The sequence below is a fragment of the Mus musculus genome, chromosome 13, assembly GCF_000001635.26.
Source record: "Mus musculus strain C57BL/6J chromosome 13, GRCm38.p6 C57BL/6J".
Taxonomy (NCBI): domain Eukaryota; kingdom Metazoa; phylum Chordata; class Mammalia; order Rodentia; family Muridae; genus Mus; species Mus musculus.
In genome coordinates, this window is record NC_000079.6 from 31,965,277 (window position 1) to 31,990,182 (window position 24,906).

A 24,906-nucleotide genomic window follows, 5' to 3' on the forward strand; every position below is an offset into this window, starting at 1 on the left:
TTTTAATTAACCCACGAGGAAAATGAAGCAAAAGAAGACAATGAAGAGAATAAAGACTCTTTATGATTAGGAAGATACTCTGATGTACATAACTTCCTGGGGTGTTCTTCCCAGCTCCAGTAAAAAAATGAGACAGATCATGGTTTGACTCTACATGCAAAAAAGACACGTGTAAGTATAACAGGAATCCTCAGAGAATTCCAGCCTGTAAGCATCAGAAGTGCCCCCCCCCCAAGAAACAGAGAGACACTATAAATCACACTTAGTTGTAGACTGAAAGGAGAAGAGCCTGCGTGGACAAGAACATCATTCCGAGTGCTGAGCCTCTACTGTCATGCACTGTGCTGTCTAGTCTGCAGCAGGGCACTTTATAAACATGGCCACAGTCAGAGTTTGTGGAGAAGACAAGATAGGAGGGCAGTTTAGCAGGATCTATGACATCACTGAAGGCCTGAGCAGTCTTGGTTTTGTCTGTGCTCTTGTGCAGGTTCTAACAGCTGCTTTCTGGGAAGGGGGTGGGGAGGTTGTCTTATTGAGCACATTATCTGTACACTCCAATCTGATATTTCTCATCAAGCAGGGATACAATTTCAGAGAGAAATAGAAGGTGAAAAAATAACACAGGAAGTTTTTAACAGTCTCAAGCTGGGACACACTGAAAAGTAGCATTCCTCTTCCTTCGTAAATGGTGATGCCTGAACGCCCTGAACCACAGAGGAAACAGTGTGGACATGCAGAAGACACTCTATGTGTGTTCAGGGAAGTCAGAGAACTCAGGTCATTCGATAAATAAAGGAAAGATTAACCAGGTGAGGGAGATAGCTCATCAACCTGGATTAACCTTGGGCTTCTCAACAGTTATGATATCCTTGGAAAGCATTAACATTGCTGCAAGTACCACTGCTGCAAGTAAGGCTCCAGGCTGTGGACAACTTTATTAACCAAACCTAAGGATACACAGCATTCAGTGCTATCAAACGGCTAGGCACCAAGTACGTATTTGCATTAAGATACTGCATGAAAGAGTGTCAGTATCTGGAGACAATAAGATACAAGTAGAGAAGGGGACCACCTCTTGGGCAGGTGTATGTGTGTACAGGGAAATCTTAACACACAGATCATGCCAGTTTTACCATGTGGCAACCAGGGTATCTCACAGCCAGATAGCAAATGGACATGTGTTAGGCAGTCTGGCAGCTCCTGTAGGGACAGCTCAGTCCTCCTCAAGCAGCACTTGTCCTGAGTTCTAACTACTGCATTCCTGCTAAAAGAATGTAGGGATCGCCAAAAATTCAGTCTCCTTATAAAGCAGTCTCCTTATGAAGCATCACAGAATGCAGGCATATCCTTTAGGCTCACAAGATCCCTTAATTTATGAGCACAGACTTTAAATATTTACCACCAGGTCAAAAACTCAACTAATTCGATATTATACATTTTTGGGAACACAGGAAAAAAAAAACCCTGAATAGTAGCTCCAATTTAGAGCACAGAAATTACAAAACTATGAAATCAGTATTAGAACAACATGAAAAAAGGAAGTAAAGGAAATCTTGGTAGGGGAATGCCATAGCCACTGTTGTTTTCTTCAAAATTCTTAACGAACACCGTCTACACCACAGGAAAGATCTTTTAACAGATGAGTCAAAACCTGAAGATTTCCACATCCTTTAGCTCTTCTCTTAGCTGTCTCACTAATACAAATACAGTTGCAGAATGAAGGACAGTATATTATCTGGTGAGGAGAGATATACTGTCTTTCCAACTCACTTGTGCCTCATCACTCAGATGTCACAGGGTTTAGCCTCCCCCGCTGTGGAAATGACATGCTTGTTTTACAGCATCTATCATGTGATCTCCCTGCATCAGTGAGTTGATATGAGATATGGAATATATCCCACAAGTAAGAGAGGCAGCCTCTTGGATGAATTATGTGGGTTATTCCTTCACAGCTGTGGATAGTTTTCATATTTTGTAAAACAAAGCATGATGCAATCTCTCACTACATTATTAAAGTGGATTAGGGCCTATCAGCATGCTCAGATGATGACTGTGTGTAAACGTGCAGACACAGACCAGTGTGTGCACCACTGCATCCACTCTGCCCTTCTCTCTAACCATTAGCTAGGAAAGATGTTTCAGGCCACGGCCACATTGAAAACATATGTGCAGCAAGTTCCTGTTCACAAACTCACATCAGGGTAAACATGACTTGACCCAAAGAGAAAAAGGATCAGATTCTCTCCTCAGATTCTCCTCTGTGCTTGTTAAGCAGCAAAATTGGAGTGGGTGGGAGGTTAGCTCAGGGATACACCACCACTTGCTAAGCTACTGTGTACGATTCTGAGCGCTTGAAAAGCAAGGCCAAGAAAGAAGGCCCTTCTGTACTGCAGTTGCCTTTCTCTACCCAGGGATGCAGAGCCTTTAACTGTAAGGAGCACAGGGTTTTCCAGGGAGGGACAAGTCAGTTGCTTTCTTCTCATTTCACAGCTCCACCGAGAGGGTGTAACAAGGGCCTACCTCTTTTCTGTCCCTCGGTTGCTAGACTGAGGCATCAGCTCATCTGTGAATGGCTCCATGTGCATAGGCTTCAAAGGGATGTGCCTGGATCCCCACTAAGTGGTCCAGATTTTACTGCTTTTGATATATTGTCTCACAAGCATTTTTTTAAACTGAGGTTGTCTTCTCAGTTGGCCCCAGCTTGGATTCAGGCAAACAAACAAACAAACACAAAAACCAAAACAAACAAACACACATAAACAAACATACAATAACAAAAATCTAACCAGCACAGGCTTTCCCCAAACATCAAGTGTATTAGAGATAACAATTTAGTTAAAACACATAATAATTTATCAAGGTCACTGAGAAAAGTAGTAATAAGTTCCAAGGGCCTAGGGGATTCCTCACATTTATTCATAGAATAGTTTGAGCGTATTCTGCTTGTGTGTGTATGTGTGTGTAAGTTTTAAAAATATAGTTTTTAGATTATTTATTTTACGTAGTGAATATCTGCCTCCATGTTTGTATGTGCACCACGTGCACACCAGGTCCCTGAGGAGGCCAAGAAAATGATAGGTCCTCTGATGCTTGAGTTACAAAGGACTGTGAGTTGCTGGGTAGCTATAGGTACTGGGAACCAAACCCTGGTTATCTTTAAGAACAGCAAGTAAGTGCTCTTAGCCACTAAATTATCTCTTTGGCTTCATTGTGAGGAGTTTTATGAGTAATTCCAGTGATATCTCCTGAGTTTTCTTTATTCTCAACTCAATCTCATGTTTATCAGCATAGTCTTTGGAGGCAGAGGAAAGGCCAGGACTAGGGCAGTGTCCATGCTAACCCTCTTACAAGCATCACCTTTACAGTGAATGGTGACTATCAAAAAATAGATGCTTGCTTGCATCAGAGAAAAGGGAATTTTCCTTTTACTCTGTTGAAAATTATGAGTATGTGATTTATAATATGACAATTCTGCTACTTGCTAGAAAAGTATCTCAAGTATACAAACTGATTTGTCTGTAAGACTAACATCTATACTAGACATGTTCAGCTTCCCTGGTCTTATACCTAGCAGAGCCTAAACATTATTGAAGCCTGTGTGTATATACAGGCACTTACAAACATACACACTAAACAAATAAGTGAATGAATAACACTGGCTCCAGGGAAGAGCCAAGGGGTTGGTAATCTAGTGCTTGCATGGTATACAAGGTCCTGGGGTAGATCTCCAGGATGAAGAAATCATCCTCTGATTTTAAAAAAGGAATGAGCAGTAGATGTCGTTCCCAAGGGATGGTTATTTTTTTCTTATAACTTCTCTAAATGTTCTATTAAAAATTAGTTCTCTAATACTGTGTAAAAGACCAATGCATACCTGGAAGGTGTGTGGGTTTTAAGGTATGTCTTCTGGGTGTTACACTGCCTATTTTTTCACCTGCCTTTCTGTGCTTGCTGAGCATCTCCATAGCTACCACCCTGGACTAATGTAGACAGGCTGGACTATGGTCCTTTATTCCTTGCTACACTGAAAACTATGACCACTGAAAGCCTGGAACTGACCACTTTCTAGGGACACAGGACACAGACCTGTCTTAACACATTCTGGGAGAGCAATAAATAATTTCCTGACCTTTATTTCTTGTAAGGTTGGAAAGTATGATGCAGCTGCTGTTTTTCTTTAAATAAATTACAGTAAAATACAAAGAATTGCAATTTAACCCAAAGCACTTCTGCTATCATGACACTGCTCACAAAATCTATAGAATCTTACAATGTTGGTTTGGAGTGCAGTACTGTTGCCACCCAAGTGTCAAACACTAGCATCTCAAGCTCAGGACCTTGTACATGCTCACCTTCACTGAGTTAGGCAACAAAGGAGTGCTTTATGCTCATCTCCCTGGATCTTAACAAGTCCTCCAGACAAAAAAGGCTGTGAACCCAGGAAGCCCTGGGATAGGTAGGTGGCTGAAGATTAACATGCTTCCCTCCAAGTCCTGGAAGACATGGTTCCAAGCTCAGCAACAGCAGAAATTATTCGTATATAAGAGGATGGTACATTATTGATGGGTCATGGGTCATATTATTGGTATACAAGAGAATGGCATTCTAGTGATGGGTCATAGGTGATAGTATTGATCCATAAGAGGTCACTCCTCTAGTGATGGGTGACAGGTGACAAGGTTTCACACAGCCACCAGTATGAAAAGGAATGGCTTAAGAAATGAGGTATGAGTCTACTGCTGGATGGATGCCAATCAGGTGTCAGGTATCATGCATCTTGCCCAAACATCCAAGTGCCCACACTACTACTGAAGACAGTACTGTTCCTCTGCGATGCAGGAGAAGCAGAGGCCAGATGCACTGCTGTGCTAATATCACAGGGCAGCTTCTATCCAACCTAGGGGTTTGACTCCTACCCATGGCACTCCATTAGCACATGTTACTTCCTTAGAGCACATGCTGTCACAGGGAAGGTGTGGATTTTTTGGTTTTTAATGAGGAAAATTCTACAAGGAGAGCTGGTCATGCTTTTATCTTATAACATTTCTGCATTCCTTCCTGGTGCACTTCCATTTCATTTTTGAAAGCCGAGGGCTTTATTTTGAGAAATTCAAGTAAGTGCACACCGCTCTGTCTGAGTACTTCTACTTCAGTGGTGCTCCCACCACCAAGCTCAGAGGTTTCTCGACTCAGGTATCAAATCAGAGACACGGAAAGTTGTAGGAAATGGGGGCATTGATATTTCTAGGAAACGAAGAATGATGTACAGCATGCCGTTCCTCCTGAAGGGCAACCAAGTACACTCAGCAGCAGCCACAGGAAGTGGACAGAACTTAAGTTTAACTCAGTGTTCTCTGGGCTAAGGTCACATTTGTGGGACATTCTTCTTTGAAGGATGTTGGAGGGATAACAAGAGGGCCTAACATGCCTTCCCTGTTATAAGCTGCAATCTGTTCGCTTCAGCCTGCACACTGGGAATAACGAACCTGGGAATTAAAAGTGCTAACCCTGTTAAAGAAGCAATATTAAGCTTGGCATAAATATAGCTGAAATAATCCAGACAGTTTTATGACCTTACACCCCAAATAAAGGTGAAATGTTGAATTCTTTCCCTAGAAATAGAGGTAAACATGGCTAACAGATGGAAGAGCTGAATGGAAATTTCAATAAAGAGGACCACAAAGAAGCATTTGTAAGCACAGAGGTGCATGCATTAAAAAAAGAAGCTGAAAAATGGAACTTTGTTTTATTTTGATAGAGTGCCAAAACAGCGCTGCATTCCTTAAAGAGTGGGATAAAGGATCGAGTTAGACTGGCCTTCTCAACACCTCCTGAAAAGCCCCCTTGGGTCTCATTTTGCTGGGATGACTATTTATATGACAGGTAAGGGAATAATTTTGCAGGATTCTGTTACACTAGGGCCCCTGTGACCCCTGGGTCAAAAGAGCAAATGCAAAAGTGACAATGTGGGTAATTGCCTGTTTAGGATAATGGAATACTGATTGAAGTCAATGATTATAACACCTGAAAGATAAATGAGCTGATGTGAAAGGTTCAGGGGGAGATGGCTGTGGAGTGAACCAGCAGGCAGCACACACAGGGTGGCTGAGCAACTGTGGAATGCAAGAGGGGGCAGGCTTCCTGACCTAGAGCTCACTCCAGCCTGGAGTAGGCCAAGATCTAAAGCAGGTTAGTTTGTAAAACATGCAGTAAAACAGAAATTCAGCCCAATGCCCCAAACTGCAGGATTAGAGTAACATTAGTTAATGTGGCCCTCCATTAATTTTCACTATAACCTCTGAAGGCCTAGACTTGCCCCAAATCCATTAGTTTTGTCTGTCACTGAAGGGAACTTTTCCTTCTTGACAGCCAGGAAAAAGCCTGCTGACCTAGGCAGCCCAGACCATTGTGAGCCTAGGCTCTACCACTTCCACACTAGAACTCTGCTATTTGAGTTTTCTTTTCTGTCTTTCTTTCTTTTTCTTTTTTTCCTTCTCACAGCAGAAAGAAAGTCACAAATGTTTTTCCAACCTCAGTACCTCTGTTGCCCTCCCAGTTCTGGTTTCTTATTGACAGCCTGGCCCTTCAAAAGCCTGCCAGTCACCTCAGAGACCTGGCACTGCCCCCCTGGCCTGGTGAGGTGGGAGAGTGAGGAGAGGTGCTCACGGGATCTTAGAATCTGTTTCCAAATGAGAGCAGAGGTGGTCCCTGCTCTCTACCCTACAACCTGGTTGCAGGGCAACCTTTCTAACAGGTTTTCTATTTCCACAGGTTTTCTATTTAGAACCCAACATGTTCTTTGCTGGGAAAACGTCAGATGCAAGTGTCTAAGCCCTAGAAGTTTTCTCTGAGGCCTGGAGACCTAAGCCTTTTAACCAATCCTGTCGACACTGAATGCTGATTAAGGACAATCAGCCTGCTTATGGAGTTGCAATTGTCCTCATGGCTTCCAGATGACGTCCTTCAGACGAGAGTTCTCTCTTGGGGAGTTAAAAAAGCCTTGGATTCAGCTGAGCCTCTTTTTCTAGCTCTTCTTCTAAACTGACCACAGATAAAGGTAACTTTTTGGTTAACTGGGACTGTGAGTGACTTGAGAAGTTTCTAGAAATTAAGACTTAGGTCTTGACCAAGTCTGCAGTTTCCCAGGGAGTGATGATATATCTGACTTTCGCTGACACTCTCATCTCATACACACATCTGTGTAAAAAGAAATGTCTCTGACAGGAAATTCCCAGAAAATGCTCTTTTGCTGTCTGCCCCCAGATGAACAGTATTTATGGAGGGACTGAGCAAATTCACAAATCTTTCTCTAAGAGACATATAATGAAAACACTAGTCAAATTAAATTTCTTCTTTAATTTGTAAAGGGCCACAGATTTAATTAAATTTACTCTCTTATTTTCATTGCTTGAAACTACAGAGGAGTCAGACCTGGAACATCAACAGACACATCAGCTGGGTATCAGAGTTGCTGGAAAAATTACCCTATCTCAGAGTTCTCACGGCTTCTTAAAGTTCATCCTGTGCGGAGTAACTCCAATTTTCACTTTCGTATGTGAGTACAGAACCCTCAACAATTTCTGTAGGCCAGGGGCCATAGAGAAAGAAGTGCATGCATGTGCACATACACAGAGATAATCATTTATTTATTTTATTCTCTATATATGGGGGTTTTGCTTGAATGTATATCTGCATATTTGTGTTTCTGGTGCTCTTGGAGGCTGGAGGTCGGAAGATGTTAGGTTCCCAAGAACTGCAGTTATGGATGGCTGTTAGCCACTATGTGGGTGCTGTGAATTGAACTCAGGTGTGTTGGAAGAACAGCTCTTTTACAGCAAGCCATCTCTCCATCCCAAGAAAGAAGCATATCTTTGGGAGCGGTAGGGATAGGGGACAAATGTTTAAAAACAATATGTTTAATATACTCCCCCGTTGTTGGCCTATTGCTGGCATGGAAGAAAGATGATTATTTTTTGAAACTTCATCTGTGAATACAAGCATATAAAGCTCTGTTTTCTACATAATGATTTCTAATCCTTTGGACACATTTAAATTTTGGCAAATTTCTTACTTCTTTGTGTGCTGGTCTCCTCACCAGTAAAAAGGGGGAAACAGTGCCCCAGATTATTATTACAATTAAGTTACACTGTTAAACATGGTGGGAAATACAGAATGCACTCAATAAATAGCAACAATAGCTCCTGAGACCATGAACACGCCTGAGAGGCAGAGGTAGTGCTAAGGTTTCTGGGAGATATCCCTACTGGCTTGTGAGTGGGAGAGCCAGAGAAGTCCTCTTCTGCCTGGGGATTGCCAGTAATATTTGGTTTATTCACCACACCCAGGAGCTTTGACTGTCAGTGGGAAACTATTTCCTCCATGCTCCTAAGAACTGAAGAGTTTTAGTATGGAGAGCCTCCCTGTTATCAGCCTGACAAGACCAGAAGTCCGCTCCTGCCTTCCCCTTCCCCCACATATATGTTGGTACCAGTATGGACCAGTTCATCATTTCCACCAGCTGCTTGTTGTATGTATGCCTGACAGTAGTTCAGGTATTGATAGGACGATAGACCAGAGAAGGGCTTGTCATGTCACAATGCATTAGCATTTGCTCAGGTGAAATATCATTTAATTTTAGACCCTGAATAAACCTGAGACATCTTTTACATGTACAGTCAGAAAGAGGTTAAAGGGGCTCTGCACCTTTAGATGTCCAATTTACCCCTGTGTTTTGTTTGTCATATATGAGTTTCACAAGAAATCCAACTTCAAATCAAATCAAATCAAAACAAACAAGCAAAAAGCAAAACAAAACAAAACAACAAAACCAACAAACCATGTAGAACCAGGTCCATCTTACACTTTACATTGTAACTGGAACATTTTGTGGAAAGTGAATTGCAGGTAGAAGAGCACTGCTCAGCTTTGTAAAATCCTCCTGTTGACAAACACTGTCACAGAGGGAAATCACAGGCTGGCAAGAGGCAAGAATCTGAGAGGGAACACAAAAATCTACTGCTGGGAAAAGCTTTCTGCCTAGGTATTGTGGCGCAGGCCTTTAAATCCAGTACTCTGGAGGCAGAGGCAGGTAGATTTTTGTGTTTGAGGCCAGCCTGGTCTATAGAGTGAGTTCTAGGACAGCTAAGTGTATGTAGACACTCTGTCTCAAAACAAAACAAAGCCAAAAAAACCAAACAAACAAAAACCAAACAAACAAAAACCAAACAAGCAAAGAGCTAACCAATGACAAGCAAGTGGGTTCCTGCTTGGGCTTGGGATTATGGTTGGGTCTCCCACAGTGGATCCTGTGGCCCTGCCTGGCACTCTACTTTCAAGTCCTTCCTTTGGTGGCTTGTGCTGATTCAGATTCTGGGTCAAGTGACAAAGCTCAGTGTGGGCTCGGTTGCTGCAGATAGCCCTTCCTACTTGTTTGTTCTCTCTAGACTGAGGCCCTGGAAGAGCTGCCCTGTTCTGTACTATGGGTTGCTTTTGTCGGTCCTTCCTCCCACCTATTCCCTAGAGGTACTGCCCAGTGGGTCTGGTGCTGGGGCTAGAGGCCAACTCTAGGACAGGCTTCCTCTACTGTTTCAGGCCAACTTTCATCCTAGGATAATGTCCCCTGGTCCCCTCATGTAAATCACTTGGTGGCTCTTTCACAAGGATTTCAGCCTACTGAATTGTCAGGGAATAACATCCTGCTGTGACCCTCCTCAGGAATGAACCCTGCTGGGTAGAACTTCCTTTCCTTTCAACTTAGTACTGGAAGATGAGTCACCAGATTCAAATATTCTTAATGGTCCTGGGGCTTTTTTTTTTTTTTTTTTTTTTATAATTTTAGGTTGTAGGAATAATAATTTAAGAGGGGCACAGTCCTTTCAAGCTAACTTACCCCCTCCAAAGTTGATTCTCAGAGAATCCCATCTGTCCTGAAATACTGATGACCACGGTGTAATAGGCTAACTTCAAACAGGAATCCCAGGCCCTGAGCTTAGCTGCCAAGTTCAACAGACTGCACAGCAACAGGCTGTTGTGCTTGGATCAGGAGGATCTGAGTCTTGAGGCAGCCTTGAAACACCATGGATTTTATTATGAGTAAAATTAATTCAATGGAATTCTATTGAAACTTCAAGGGTCGGGAGAGAACTCAGTCTCTTTAGTCCACACACAGGATTTGACCTGATTCTCTCATTAACTTCCTCAACTCCAGTTTAGCCCAAAGACTTATTTAATTTTAAAGCAAGATAAGAAAATAAAGCTCCGAAGGCTCCACACCTAACCTAGGTGAATATTGAGAAACATTTTCCCTAGCTCGTAGTAAAACTCAAACTTTGAGAACATTACTTTTTTCCTTTACAGCAAACTTATTTACTATTTCATCAGAGGCCACCAAAAGCCCCAGAACCTTAATCTCCTAATAGTTTCTTTTAAGTTCCTGACTTTTATTGGTCCTAACAATTATTCTAAATTTAGGTTTTTATTGGCTAGGACCAATAAAAATCCACATTTAGAGTAAATGGGACCACATCAAACACAATTTTTGCATCACCCACAGCGGGATGAAAGGTCTTCACCAGGAGACTTTGGACAGAAACGCTTCAAGGTTCCATGTCTGAGTGTTAGCCCTTGCTCAGTCTAAATCTTGGCAAAAGCAAATATTAGAAGTTATTAGGAAGGGATAAAAAAGGGTGAGACGACAACTTAGGTCATAATAAAATGAATACTTATGGAACACTTTTTACTAAATTCCCACAGTGTGTCTGGTGGATCCCCACACACAAGGTATTTCACTGTCTTTAGTGCAAGCCTGTGATAGGGAGTATTATGTCTGTCAGAAAGAACAAAACGGAAATGTGTGGGAAGCTGAATTCTAAACAGCTTACAAGAGGACTTGTCTTTTCTGTGTGAGGTCTTTCTCCTGAGTGTGCATGGGGCTGGAAATGCTGATGTTTTGGTTGTCTACACACCTAGGTCTACCCCAGAGACCGAACATTCCCCGAGGATGATTAAATGCTTTGTCTCCCTGATGCTCAACTCAATGAATACCAGATGAACACTAAATCTGGAAGTCAAAGATGCCAAAGGAGGGGATGGTGCTCTTATTTCCTATACTATAAAATCTGAATAAAATAATAAAATGCATATTGCATTTACTCACTAGCCCTATTCCTTCGAAAGAGCTGTTTTACATAAAAAACTGACCATGATTCTCAGTAGGCATATGGCAGCCCATAAACATCTGTAATTCCAGCTCCAGGATATTCCAGGCCCTTTTCTGGCTTCCATGGGCAACAGGCTTGCAAACGGTGCACAAACACACATGCAGGCAAAAATTCATATACATAAGATTAAAAACAAGTCTTTTTTTTTTTTTAAAGTAGGCAACTTATAGAGAGCAAACTAGAGACAATTTGAAAATATTGGGTATTGGCTATCTGACAATGCAATTTACTTCAACCTACCAATGAGCTCAGATTCATATCTTAAAAGGCCACAGGCTCTTTGGTGATTTGTGAGATAGGTTAAGGATTTAGAAACCTTTAATCCCAGCACTTGGGAGGCTTTAGCAGGTGGATCTCTTGAGTTTGAGGCTAGTTTATTCCATAGAGTGAGTTCCAGGATAGCCGGAGCTACCTGGACCCACCCCACCCCCACCCTTCTCAAAAAACAAACAGACAAAAAAAAAAAAAAAAAAAACAACCCAAAATTAAGAAAAACAAAAAGCCAAAACAACAAACAAAAACCCCAAACAAACAACAAGAAACAAGATCAAAATCCAAAATCCAAACAACTACAAGATAAATCTATTGTACTAAAAGGCAGATTTTTCTTCTTTTTTTCTTTCCTTTTTTGGTTTTGGAGGTTCTAGGGATCAAATACAGGACACTGACTCCAAAGAGAAAGCTTAAAAAATTAAAATATGAGAGGCTTCTCAGGAGGTAGACTGCTGAAGAGAAACTCTTGGATATAAGGCTCTATCCTGTGACTGGTACCCTCTGTCACTTATTCTAGAGAACACAGAATAAAATGGAATTAGGCTCAGGCCTCTTTTTGATGAGATCTTGACTAAGACAGACATGGGGCAGCTGGGCGATCTTGCACTATATATAACACTGACTGATTTTATTCTTTGACTTGCTACAAATACACCTTTGCAGATGTCGGCAATGAACCAACACCACTTTAAAGTGAAATCCTCTTTGAACATTGCTATGCAGAAGAGATTGGGCACTCAGGGTGGCAAGGCAGTAGAAGAACATTACTATTCAAAAAGCAGTAAGAGAGAAAAGGTTTCCATAGTATGTTTGGTATGAAAATACTCTGTATTTTATCAATAATTTCTCTCTTAAAAAGAAAAAGAAAGGCACAAAGGATGACTTTGCAGTTTCAATGGGAATATGCTAGATAAAAGTTGCAGTGGCATCTCTTAAGTCCTAAAACATCGCCCTTTGTTTCCTAGCAGGGAGCTATATTAGACAAGAAGGATTAAGGATATAATTCATGAAGCTCCTTGCTTGGCTATAACAAATCCAGATGGTTTATAATTGAAAAATAAGATTGACTGATGTTTTTATTTGTACTCTTAATAAATCTTGAGCATGAAATTAAAAAGAAAGAAACCCAGAACTAGACTTAGTGAGCTAAGAAAAATGCTGACAAGTAGTAAGAGAAAATACTTTTATCAGATGAGTCATAAGTTACATATGAGTGGATACCATTATGCTATCCACCATGTACAGTTTTCTTCCTGAACAACAGCACAAGAAAGCTATGCTAAGATACACTATAGACAACAACTTATCCTGGAAAAGTGGATTTTTAAGACAATGTCTTGGTATTGTTATAGAGCAGCTTTTAAAATTGTAGACCGTGACTCCATGAGCAGTTGTGTGATGAATGTGGAGGTCAGAAAGTTTTAAGCAATATCAGAAAATTTCTGAACACCCAACAAGCAATATCAAATTAACCCAAGAATCAAATGTGCAGTGAATCCCAGGTGTCTCTGGCGATGCTCACTGGGGATGCGTTATGCAGCTCCTCCGGAGCAGTTGGCACTCTGCACGCCATCATGCCACTCAGTGCCAATGAGCACTTCCTGGGATGGCTCAGCTCAGATTTGTACTCTTTATAGAAACGCTTCACGAAAATCAAAGGTCTGTATTATTCTCTTACTCTCATTCTTCAGATTAAAGTCTGAAGTCAGCACACCTTTAGTCTGTACTGTTAGAATGTTTAACTTACTGATTTGACTTTTATAAAAAGTTGTTCCATAAGTTTGGCTTGGGATTATGACAAAATTTCAAGTAACTTCTGAAACACTCTCAAATATATTTCTGACATTTAATAATATGGCTTTATAGGAAGTAGTACTTTCATTATAGTCCTGATCATTATAAAATCAGAATACTAATCAACTCTGAAGAGCATGGACGATACTGGGTCCTACAGTGTCAAATATTTAGCCAAAATTTACTTCTTGTTCTTGTTGTTGTTGTTGTTTTGTTTTTCAAGACAGGGTTTCTCTGTGTAATTCTGAAATTGTAGATTGTGGTTGTCCTGTATGTACTTTGTAGACCAGGCTGGCCTTGAACTCACAGATCCACCTGTCTCTGCTGAGCACTAGGATAAAACTCATGTGCCACCAAGGCCAGATTCAAGATTTAATTCTTTATGTAAAATATATCTCACATCTGTGTCAGTATTATGCAAATTTGAACTTTAATATATAGTAAAAGTATATGTATACCAAGAAACCATTTTAAAATTAATTTCTATATGAATTAATATCAATATCTGATTTGTGTACTTATTTTATATTCCTATATAACAGGGACCATAAGTATGTTCCTTGGGCAAGAAGAGATCACATTTAGAAAAGCATAAGAAACCATGATCTAGAAGAACTGGTCAGTGAGATCATACAACAATGAACCAATTTATTTGCTCAGATTATATTTTGCTAGAACAGAGAAACCCTAAAATCTCTTCTTTAACATTGCACTGTCTAATAGAGATCCTATATATGTGACATTAGTGTTAGTGACATTTCTGTAAAAAAAGAAAAGAAAGAAGTGGGTGAGATGAGTTCAATGTTATTTAAACTAATATGTCTAAAATATTTTCATTTCAATTTGTAATTCATGTAATTGTAAGATATTTTTGGTTGTCTTTGCAGTCCAATCCAATGTGTATTTTACATGTCATCGGACTGTGTCAGACTGACCTTATTTCAATGTTCAACAGTCATAGGGGGCTATAGTTACAGAAATGGAGCTGGAAGGCAATCTCACAATGGATTCTCCATTTTTGATCTTAGTTCAGGTTGGAGTTACAGATGACTGTAAGCAACCATGTGGGTGCCAGGAACCAAACCCAAGTTCTCTGCAAGAGCAGCAACTACCAAGCCATAGATACTTAAAGAGTGTGCAGAGTCAGAGGCCAGGCTCCTTTCAACCTGTGACTTTTCATATCCCTAGGGTCTCAGAGACTTCCATTTCCAGTCAATGAACAGGAAATAAGAGAGAGAATAAAGACTAAAAGTGACCAATAGCATTCTGTTCTAAATATGCACCAGAAAATACTTCTGAGGAAACACAACAAAGGAACATAGGTCTTAGAAAGTAGAGCCCATAATAGCTACTCTTGTTATCACTTGACACATCTGGGAAGACTGACCCTCAACTGAAGATCTGCTTCCAACAAGACTGTCCTGTGAGCATTTCAGACTGTCCTGAAAGCATGTCAAACTGTTCTGAGAGCACGTTTTGGGGTATTTTCTTGATTGTTAATTGATATTGGAGGGCCCAGACCACTATGAGCCATCTCATCCCTAGGCAGGTGAACCTATGCTTTAATTATGAAAGGTAGCAGAATGTGGTTCAGGGGTAAGCCTGGAAGTACCTTTCCTCCATAGTTCCTGCTGATGTTCCTACTTGAGTTCCTACCCTGACTCTTTCAATGATGGATTGTGAGCTGGAAGTGTGATGAAACAAACCATTTCCATCCCAAGACAGGAGGCCTGAAAGCCATACATCCTTCACAGAATGATGGTATTTTAGTAGAAAACCAAAATGTTCAACAATGTAGTAAAACTAAAGTTCACCTTAGTTTACCAATGTTAAAGTCACAGTCATTATAAAGTCAGATACTGCTATCTGGAAGAATGAAAGTGGCAATGTTCACCACATCAGGAGGTCAACAAGCATAGTGTAGACAGATTGCAGGAGGGCAAGTCCACTGTGGGCCAATACCTCTGAGAAATCTGGGCCAAAAGGCTAGGGTAAGAACAGGGCTTCATCTCTGGGAATGGCTTGCCCAATTACATGCCCATGCTAGGGGGTCACACTGGCAAAGTTTCCTGGGCAGTAGGACCTTAGCATCCCAGGCTCATGAGCCACCTATTGGGATGATCAACCTCAACTCTGACCTTTACCTCTGGACAAGTGTTCTATACCCAGGTATTGCCTAGGTTTGAGCTTCCTATGGACTGAGATCAGCAGGAGGTCAAAATGGCACTCACAAACCCTGTTTTCTGGTTCTATTGTGACAGCAGGACTGACATTCCAAATGAGACATTACACTGTGGAATTATTACAATCAGGACACTATGTCAATAATTTGTGCATCTATTATTTTTAATAATCTAAAAATAATTTTACTGTAAACTAATAAGGCAAGAATGACTATTGAGTCTCCAGAAAAAGAGATCTAATCAAGGGGTAGGCCACCTGCAGTCCCCCTCACTCCACTACTCACTCACAGTGACGGATCCACTAGCAAATACAATCCTGCAGTTACTCATGACTCTACACTCACTTGGGCAAAACAAAATGGAAGTTTCCCACTTAATAAAAACAAAAGGCTAATAGACTTGAACATTTACTGCATTTTTGGGGGCATGCCTTAGTCTCCCCTGGCCAAGTTGCCATCATATAAATCAGACCCTTAAATTATCATTGTTATAGTAGCAATAAAAATAATAATAAAAGTACTGTGAGGTCAGAAAATGTCAAGAACAGACAGAAAAATGGGAAAGGCATAAAACAAAGTAGCAAAGAGCAGTGAGGCTTGTGAGAGCTCAGGTACTGTACCTCCATGGGGACTCAGCAGGAGGGAGCCACCACTGCTGTTTTATTTAATGAGCCTCCATGTAAATCCCAGCTGCTAACCATGCGATAAGTCCATCCTGGAGCATGAGAGGCCCCTTCTCATTGCTACTCTGACCTGGCTGCATAAATGGGAAGTTCTCTTAAAATAAGGGGGAAAAACAGGCTTTAGAATAGTCATCTGGCTTTAAGTTGCCTGCTTTTTTTTGAACAACAATTAACATGTAAAGTCTCTAGCTACAGATGTATGAAAATGGAAGAACAAACCCTAGACACTGAACATTCTTAATTGGGGGATGGGAGTCCAAAGATACATTCCTAGATACCAAAGAGAGAATTTAGACCTATAACAGAAATAAATAAAACCCAAAACTGTTCCAACTGATTGAGTAGAGGAAAGAGAATGTTACTAGAAATGTCTTTCTTGTGGTAACCAAGCTTATAGCCCCCTTTACTTACGGTCTTGGTGGCTCCATGGTTTTGAAAGCAGAACATTATGGAGGATTGAAATGCAGATACTTATGGGTCAGTGACAGTTAGTACAGAGGAGGAGGAAACACTGACCTGGGGGCAGAGGCTCAGTTCTGACCCACACTCTCCATCTACCCTTGTCAGAATGCTTACTTACTCTCCCTCCTAGAAACTAGGGAAGAGGCCAAATGATGATGATGATGTCAACAAGAACAACAACAGTAATTCTTCCTTTTTTGAGACAGAATTTTGTCATTTTCAAGGAAGCTTCCAGCATGTGGGTGTTTTGGGCATGGACTGAAAAAACTCAGCATTATAGGAACTCTTAAATTATGTTTTACAAATTAGCAGAGAGGGATTTATAGAGGTGGAGGAACCCATGCAAACCAATGCAGACCAATGCTAGAGCTTGTGCTCACACTTAGTTGTTTGGATATAGCACCTAAATTTTTTATCACCATTTGACTGTCTACCTGTTTGAAAAGAGACAATTTTATCAGCCATATTTTCTATGAAGTTACCAAAACAAAGTACTTAAAATTTCAATACTAGTTATAGCTAAGATTAAATCTGAGTTTTGGGGTATATTCACAGATAGCATGGAATTTATAGCATAGTGTGGTTTTAAGTGAATTTTCATCTATGCACAACAGTCCAAGCAGAGGTCCTACTGCTGCTCCCCTTTCACCTCTTGAGGCAGGATGAATACCACCCCCTTCAACTGCTCTGCACTTTAGTCTCAAACTAAAGAGAATGCTATTTCACATGGCTAAAGGCCATTGTCCAAGTCAGGAAAGGTTTTGAGTAGGAGAGATGAACCTTTTCTCAGAAGGCCTGCTATCTCCCAGAGCTGTAAGGAAGTTGGGAGGATCACTGGGGCAGAAAAGGCGAAGTGATTACTGGAGCAGAGGGTGAAGGATGTACCATGAAGGATGCTGGAAAAGACAAGGAAACTTCAGCACTGCTTCAGAACTTGGTGTAAGCTTTCACACCAATCTCAATGGCAAGCTGACCAGTTTGTCTGTGTGTAAGGATGGGTACTGATTCTGGTGATGCTAGGGATCAAACCCTGAACATAATGTGGTAGGCATGTATTCTACTACTGGGCCGTATTTCTAGCTCAGTGTTTCTCTTAGTCTGCCTGTGTTGCCCAAACAAAATAGGTTATATTGCTTGGCTCTGTAGAAGGTATGCAAAAAGTAGTTTTTCACTGTTTCACAGGCTAACATTCCAAGATCACATTGCTAGCTAGCACAGTGGATTTCCAGTAAAACCCCTCTTTTTTGGTAGTGACTCTTCTTTATGTCCTCATATGGTATGTCTTTGAATATCTCTAAAGGCTTTGGCAAAGCCATTAATTTCATTATGAAGGCTTCATCTTCATGAACTTATTTAAATATACTGATCTCCTACAGGCCCCATTTCCAGAAGAAGTTTGTCTGGGAGTTAGATCTTTACTACGTGAGTCTGGGAGAGAAATACAACCTAATTCACAACAACGTTATTTCAAATCATTAAGTTTATGGTAATTAATTACAGCAGTAATGAGCAGTTAGTGTACTTCTTCCTTTTTATGAAATAATTATTCCTAGAATAAAATGTACATCTTAGTGTTTTAGTGAAGGTGAAGGTTGAACTTTTTTCTTTTACTGCTGCCTATGTCATTACATTATATTAACGGAGTTTAGAATTGCAGTTCACTTAATAATAATATAGTATATGCTATCATAGTCTAGTTATATTTGTTTTAAAATAAAAGTTTAACCTAACTAAAACATTCCATGTACATACCACAAAGCCAACAGTACTAAGCCTTAATAAAAACCAGAAATCCCCCTCTTTTTGTTTTTCTTATCTTTACTGTTTATGTGGGGTTTGCAGATTAAACACAAGACTTGCCTAGCAGATATCTTTATCCAGGGTATCCCTTTTATTTATTATTGTTGTCATGCTCTCATATAGCCCAGGCTGGCCTTGACCTCCTTTATGTAGCAAAGAAGACCCTCAATTCCTTACTCTCCGGCCTCTACCTAAGTTCAGGGTCTTCAGGTATGCATCAACATGCTCAGATCTCTCAAGAAATTCTTATTAGATGCTTTTGTCCTCAACATTTTCTGTAGCTCTCACATCTTTAGTCTTTTTTTTTTTTTTTTTTTAAAGATTTATTTATTTATTATATGTAAGTACACTGTAGCTGTCTTCAGACACACCAGAAGAGGGCGTCAGATCTCGTTACGGATGGTTGTGAGCCACCATGTGGTTGCTGGGATTTGAACTCCGGACCTTTGGAAGAGCAGTCGGGTGCTCTTACCCACTGAGCCATCTCACCAGCCCACATCTTTAGTCTTTAGGCCTTTTATTATGCCTTTCATGGGTACAGCCTCATGACTTCCTGAGGCCTCTTGAGAGCACTGTGGGAAATTTTCTAGAAATTATCAGGTATCTCATGATCTATATTAGTCTAATAAATCTCTATTAAATGATATATTTATCTACTTCAAGATGGTTTTAGGAAACATGAGACAATTCAAGGGACACAGACATGGGTAAGCCTGAATCTATATTGAGTTCTGGCTAAATTCAGGTAAAGTCGTAAGTTCCCATTTAAGTAAATGTGAACCAGAATAGGAAAGTATAAATACTTCCTTGACATTAATTCATGAGATAAAAATCTGACTTAAGACCTTAAGATATCTATGAACTTGAGAAACCTAATCTGTGAAAAGTGAATAGCATCAACTCCAGGACACCCCTATGCCCTTGAGTCATCCCAGAAAATATTTGGGTTGTCTTTTGTGCAGAGAGATGCTTCTCACTTTAAAACTGTATAGTTACTATCAATTTCCTCCATATTCTACAATTTTATGGCCACCTGGAATTTTAGATTTATTTTCTGTAGTGTTCCTGAATCCATACACACTCTCAGCACAGCTCATCTTTCAGAGCTTCTCTCAAATGTTCATGCCTTAAAAATGTAAAAAAAAAAAAAAAAAAAAAAAAAAAAAGACAGTTGGGTATCCCAAATGAACTGGTATTGTTATTTAGCTAAAGGCAAGATACCTGGGTCTAGAAAAATGAGGAGCTTCCAAAAGATGGAAGGTGAATGGATGGAAAGGGCTTTGTGGGTTCATGTGTGAATAGTTTAGTTCTTAATGGAAAAAAAGAATGATACTACATTCTTCTAAAGAAAGGAAAGGGCGCCAGCAGGACACAGGTGTCCATACCTTTCATTCTACTACTTAGGAGGCATAGGCAGGTAGATCTCGCAGAGTTCTGAGACTTCAGGTCTGCCATGACTATGTCTCACATTAAAAAACAACACAAAGAAAGCAAACAAACAACATCAACAACAAAAAACTCCAAGTAAGCAGGCAGTCAGAAAAGTATATTCTTTTCACACAAGCGCAAATTCTATCAGAAGAAAAGCACTAACCACTCTCTTTTCCAAGCTGTACCCACAGAGTGTGTTCTGTTCTGTTTCTTGATAATATCACACAAACTTTCACAGTTAAAACAACATATTCCCAATATTGTGCTTGGTCACACTTAAAGCTATGCCACTGAGGAGTTCTCAGGCTAAAATGTTCCCTAAAACCACTTCATTGAGACAAACCCTGGAACAGCAATACCATACAAACTGAAGTGACATAGAGTATTTAAATAAAAAGGGACACTTGCATCTGGGATTTTATGAATGCCCCCTTTCTTTCTTTCATTTTGGGGTGGAATGGAGATCAGACCAGGCATGCCTGTTGAGCAAGTAGTCAATCACTGAGATGCACCCCACCTCTTCTATAAATACTCTTAGCAATCAAGCTATTTTAGGGTTTCACATTTGATGCATTCTTGGAAAGTTGCCCCTCAAATCACAACCCTCAAATTTATTTCAATTGTGGAATATTAAATTCCTGCATATATTTGCTCCACGGTGACATAATAATTAATTGATTGCCATCTTACTTCAATTAAAATAGCTAATGTATAATATTAATTCAGTGCATTTTTCCATCCAAAAGCCGCCTTTGTTTTAGAACCAGAAAACTTGGAAGCGGAGAGCCCGGTTTCCCTTTCCCCTTCCCATTTCCTCAGATCTGTTCCCTCCAACTGTAGTTTATTTGATATGCTCATTGGGATTTTTCAAACTTTCTCTAATAACATGTCAGAAGAAAGTTTCTTGCCTCTGATGAGAAGTGTTTATTCAAATTGTGCAAGAATTTAGGAAGGATAAGTGCTAGTCTATATACAACAGAGGATTATGATTAATGTTTACAGCTACACAAGAAAAATCCAGGTAATTCACAATGAAGAAAAGGCTTCAAGAATGCTTTCCTGAGTTTTGGCTACAGACACGATTGTAGGCTTGACTCTGCTTACACAGGGATATCCTGATCTGTCTGGTACAAACACGGTGGCAGGTTAAGTTAGTGCAGTCACCATCTCTTCATCTGGCCACTAACATTATAAACACTATTATATCCAGTAGTTCATATTGTGCATTACTGTGTTACTCCGTACCGTGGTCCTGTGGTGGGGGGGAAAAGTACTACTATCTCCCTTTACAAATAGAGAAACAGAGGCACAAACAACTTAGACCTACCTGGCATATCACAGCTAGGAAATGCAGAGCCAGTCTCTGTACTTGGGAAGTCTGGTTCCCAGGTTTATGCTCTAAAGGACACTGACTCCAAAGAATACCAGGGAAGGCTACAGTGGGGACTTCTCTATGATCAGAAGATCATGCCTCAGCGTGTAACAGGACAGATTTGCTAACAGACCAGGGATCTTATGTTTTGATGACTGGCACGGCAATTGGTGTTTTCTGTTTCAATTTTGTCTCTAACTTATTTTTCTGGTTCTAATGTTAGGAATGACACAGTTATTCCCTGGTTTCACACATTCATAAGTCCTTCTGGAATCAGGCAGCTTCTGAACAAAGTAGCTAAAGAAGACCATACTGCCACATGTCAGCTCTGGTTCCTCTCTGTCTCTACTACCTTCAGACAAGCATTCATTCTGTAGTTCCAGAAACTTCAAAAAGTGTGATTGCATAGTGATGGAGCTTAGCCTTGCCTAAATTTTGATTTCCTGTTTTATTTCTAATTGCACAACACACACACACACACACACACACACACACACACACACACACTCACACATATATCTTCAGGGAAAGGCACTGTAGATGTTCCATGGAAGAATTTCACTTCTACATGGTAAGCGACTATCATGGGCAGTTATAAAAGTATCCATATTTTATAAGAAGTACAAAGAGAATCTTCTTGCTCTTTGTTCATATGCAAGACCCAAGTCTGCAAAAACAGAAGTCTTGTGTGGGCCTCTGGATTCTGTGAGGGTCCTGGCCATACTGGAGTTGGAATGTGGTGAGGAGTGTAGAGACCTCTTATTAGCAGCAGCAGAACACGCCTCCTTCTAGCCTCCAAATATCTCATACTCCCTTTCTTTGAGTGTGTTATGTATTTGGGATCCTCCAAATGAATACTCTGTAAGTGTCAAACAGAAGAGGGTATTAAAACGTTCTGTTTGTTAGCACATTCTTTGCAATAGGAGCCCCTTTTAATTTTTATTTTTGACAACTGATGCCCCTGGGGAGTAAGCAACAATTCTGTTGACACCCACACTTTGAATGTGAACTATAGGCTATGACACATCAATAGCAACAAAACCTGCATTTTGCTTGCTTCAAAGCATGCTTCTTAAGGAAGCAGTCACATGAATTTGGTCAGACAGAAAGTAGAACCAGGTTAGAACACCCCTATTTACTTCTGTCATACATACAGTATTCTGGCTGGTGATACTCCATGAGCCATCAGAGATACTTTAGTGGCCACTACTTAACTTTTAAATTGAAATCTCTACAACTTCCCTCCTGCCAACCCCTGAAATAGCTTTGGGGGGCTGTGGTGGCAAGCAGGGAGGAGAGTGGGCAGAGAGACCCAGTATTTGGCAGATAGGACTATGTCACCCTTTCCATGTACAGATGGCTAAAAACAGGCTTCCTTTAAAATGTTGGACTTAGTATGTACTTAATCCCTGATGATAAATGTGAGTGCCTAGATACAGAGCTGGCTGTGGGCAGCTATGAAGCCGATGCTTTAGCGTGAAGTTCTTTAAAAGAAAGTGAGGCACATTAAGGTCTCAGCCCTAAAGCACTTATGCCAGTTAACTAAGATCTGCTTTTGCCCTGAAACTGTGATAACTTTGATAAGAAATCTCAAAAACTTAGTTATTTATATATTTATTTTATTGTATGTATGTATGTATGTATGTATGTATGTATGTATGTATGTATGTATTTGTACATATGCCACAGCATGCTTGTAGAAATTAGAGGACAACTTGCAGGACTAAGTTCTCTAATTCCATTATGCGGGTCCCAAGGATTAATCTCGGGTCATCAGGCTTGATAGCAGTGCCCTTATTTGCTGAGCCAAATTGTTTTTTGTTTGTTTGTTTGTTTTGTTTTGTTTTAAAAGTAGGCAACATATTAGTCACTTTCCTATGGCTCTGATAAACACCATGACCAAGGCAACTTATAAAAGAGTATAATTGGACTTAGAGTTCCAGAGGACTAGAGTCTATGATGTCATGCTGAAGGCATGGCAGCAGGTGGCCTGAAGACTAGCTGAGAGCTCACATCTTGATCTTCAAGGAGGAGGAGGCAGAGACAGAGCATTCTGGGGATGGTTTGAGTCTTTTTGTACTCTCATTATTTTCCTGATTACATTTTAGGCATGCAGTATATTCTGGTTATGTTTCTCTCCCTCCCCAACTCTTCCCAGAGCCTCTCCAGTTCCCTATGTACCTAACTTTGTTCTTTCCCCACCATTCTCAAAAACAAACAAACAAAACCCCAATAAATATAAAAATAAAAACAAACAAGCAAAAGACATTATGACAAAAAAATGCCAAAACAAAATGAATGAAAGAGAAGAATACACAAAACACCATGGAGGTTGTTTTGTGTTGGCCACTGTTCCTCAGCATGACACCTGCTCTGGAGTACTGCTGATATAACCAGTGATGCTCCATTGGAGAAAAGACACATTTTCTTTGCCAATGAGTATCAACTTCAAAAAGCTTCTTGTTTAGAGGTGGGAACCCATGTCCACTTCCCTGTCTTAGTGCAGGGAGCTAACTGGCTTGAACCTGTACAGGTTTTGTGCATGCTACATAGTCTCTGTGAGTTCATATGTACATCAGTCCCGTTGTTTTGGGATGACACTGTCTTTGGAGTTGTCTACTGACCTCTGCCTTTATATTCCTGCCACTTCTTCTTTCACATAGATCCCTAGCCTTGAGGAGAGGGATTGGAGGAAGACATCCCACTGAAGACTGCGTGCTCCAAAGGCTCTCACCCACTGCCTGTTGTCCACTTGTAAGTCTCTGTTAATTTTCATCTATTGTAAGCAGCAGCTTCTCTGATGTGAACTGGGCAAGGCATTGATCTATGGGTACAGCAATATGTCATTAGATGTCATTTTGTTGCTGTTTTTTAGCAGGATAATATCATAAGGTTTTCCCATAGGCCCAATGACAAATCTAGTCTCAGGTTCTTAATCACTTTAGCAATAACAGGTGTGGGTTCTATCTAACAGAGTGGACCTTAAATCCAATTTTAAAAAGTTGATGGTTACTCCTATAACATTTGTGCCATTATTGCATCAGTTTCTTGCAGAGTTTGTAGCTGAGTGATATGAAAGATGGAAGAGTATGTTTTTTCTCCAGCAGCCTGCAGAATACTTTCCAGCACCATGAATACTAGTCAGTAGTGGTGAAATTTCTAGTTAAGAACCACTTAGGCTTCTCTGTGTTTTGTGCATTGTTTGAAACCTCAAAGCCTGTCCACTATGGCACACCTTCTCCAATAAGGTCTCACCTCCAGATCCTAAAACAGTTTCAACAATTGTGGACCAACTTTCAAACACAGGAGTCTATAGCATATATTCTCATTTGAATCAACACAATAGGAAAATTATTATCAAGCCACACTTTCATTTTTCTTTCTTTCTTTTGTGGCTATGTGTGTGTATGTTACGTGCGTTCACCAGGCACACAGAGCACATGCCCAGTTAGCAGTCAGAGGACAACGTGTGGATTTACTTATCTCTTCCCACCGTGTGCCTTCTGGGGAGAGAACTTGGGTCTTCAGGCCGGGTGGCAGAGACTTTTAACTGCTTTGGTATTTGACTGACCCCATGACCCAAGATTATAAAAAGCAGATGAAGATAACTGACAAGGTATAAGAGAGAAGAGGATTAAGCCCAGAGGAAGACTCTAGAAAGAAGGTTCTCTAGAACTCACTTGTTTTTAA

General features: G+C 40.5%; 1 protein-coding gene and 1 long non-coding RNA gene across 3 annotated transcripts in view; one reads left to right on the forward strand and one right to left on the reverse strand.

The window, feature by feature from the left end:
* Gmds (GDP-mannose 4, 6-dehydratase) overlaps positions 1-24,906 on the reverse strand; it is a 519,180-nt gene that overhangs the window by 145,694 nt on the left and 348,580 nt on the right. The gene's annotated exons all lie outside the window — the stretch shown is intronic.
* Gm35732 lies at positions 4,575-24,063 on the forward strand. Its single transcript, XR_003950667.1, has 4 exons — positions 4,575-5,883; positions 6,772-7,057; positions 7,421-7,555; positions 23,880-24,063. It is a non-coding gene; the product is annotated as a predicted gene, 35732 (long non-coding RNA).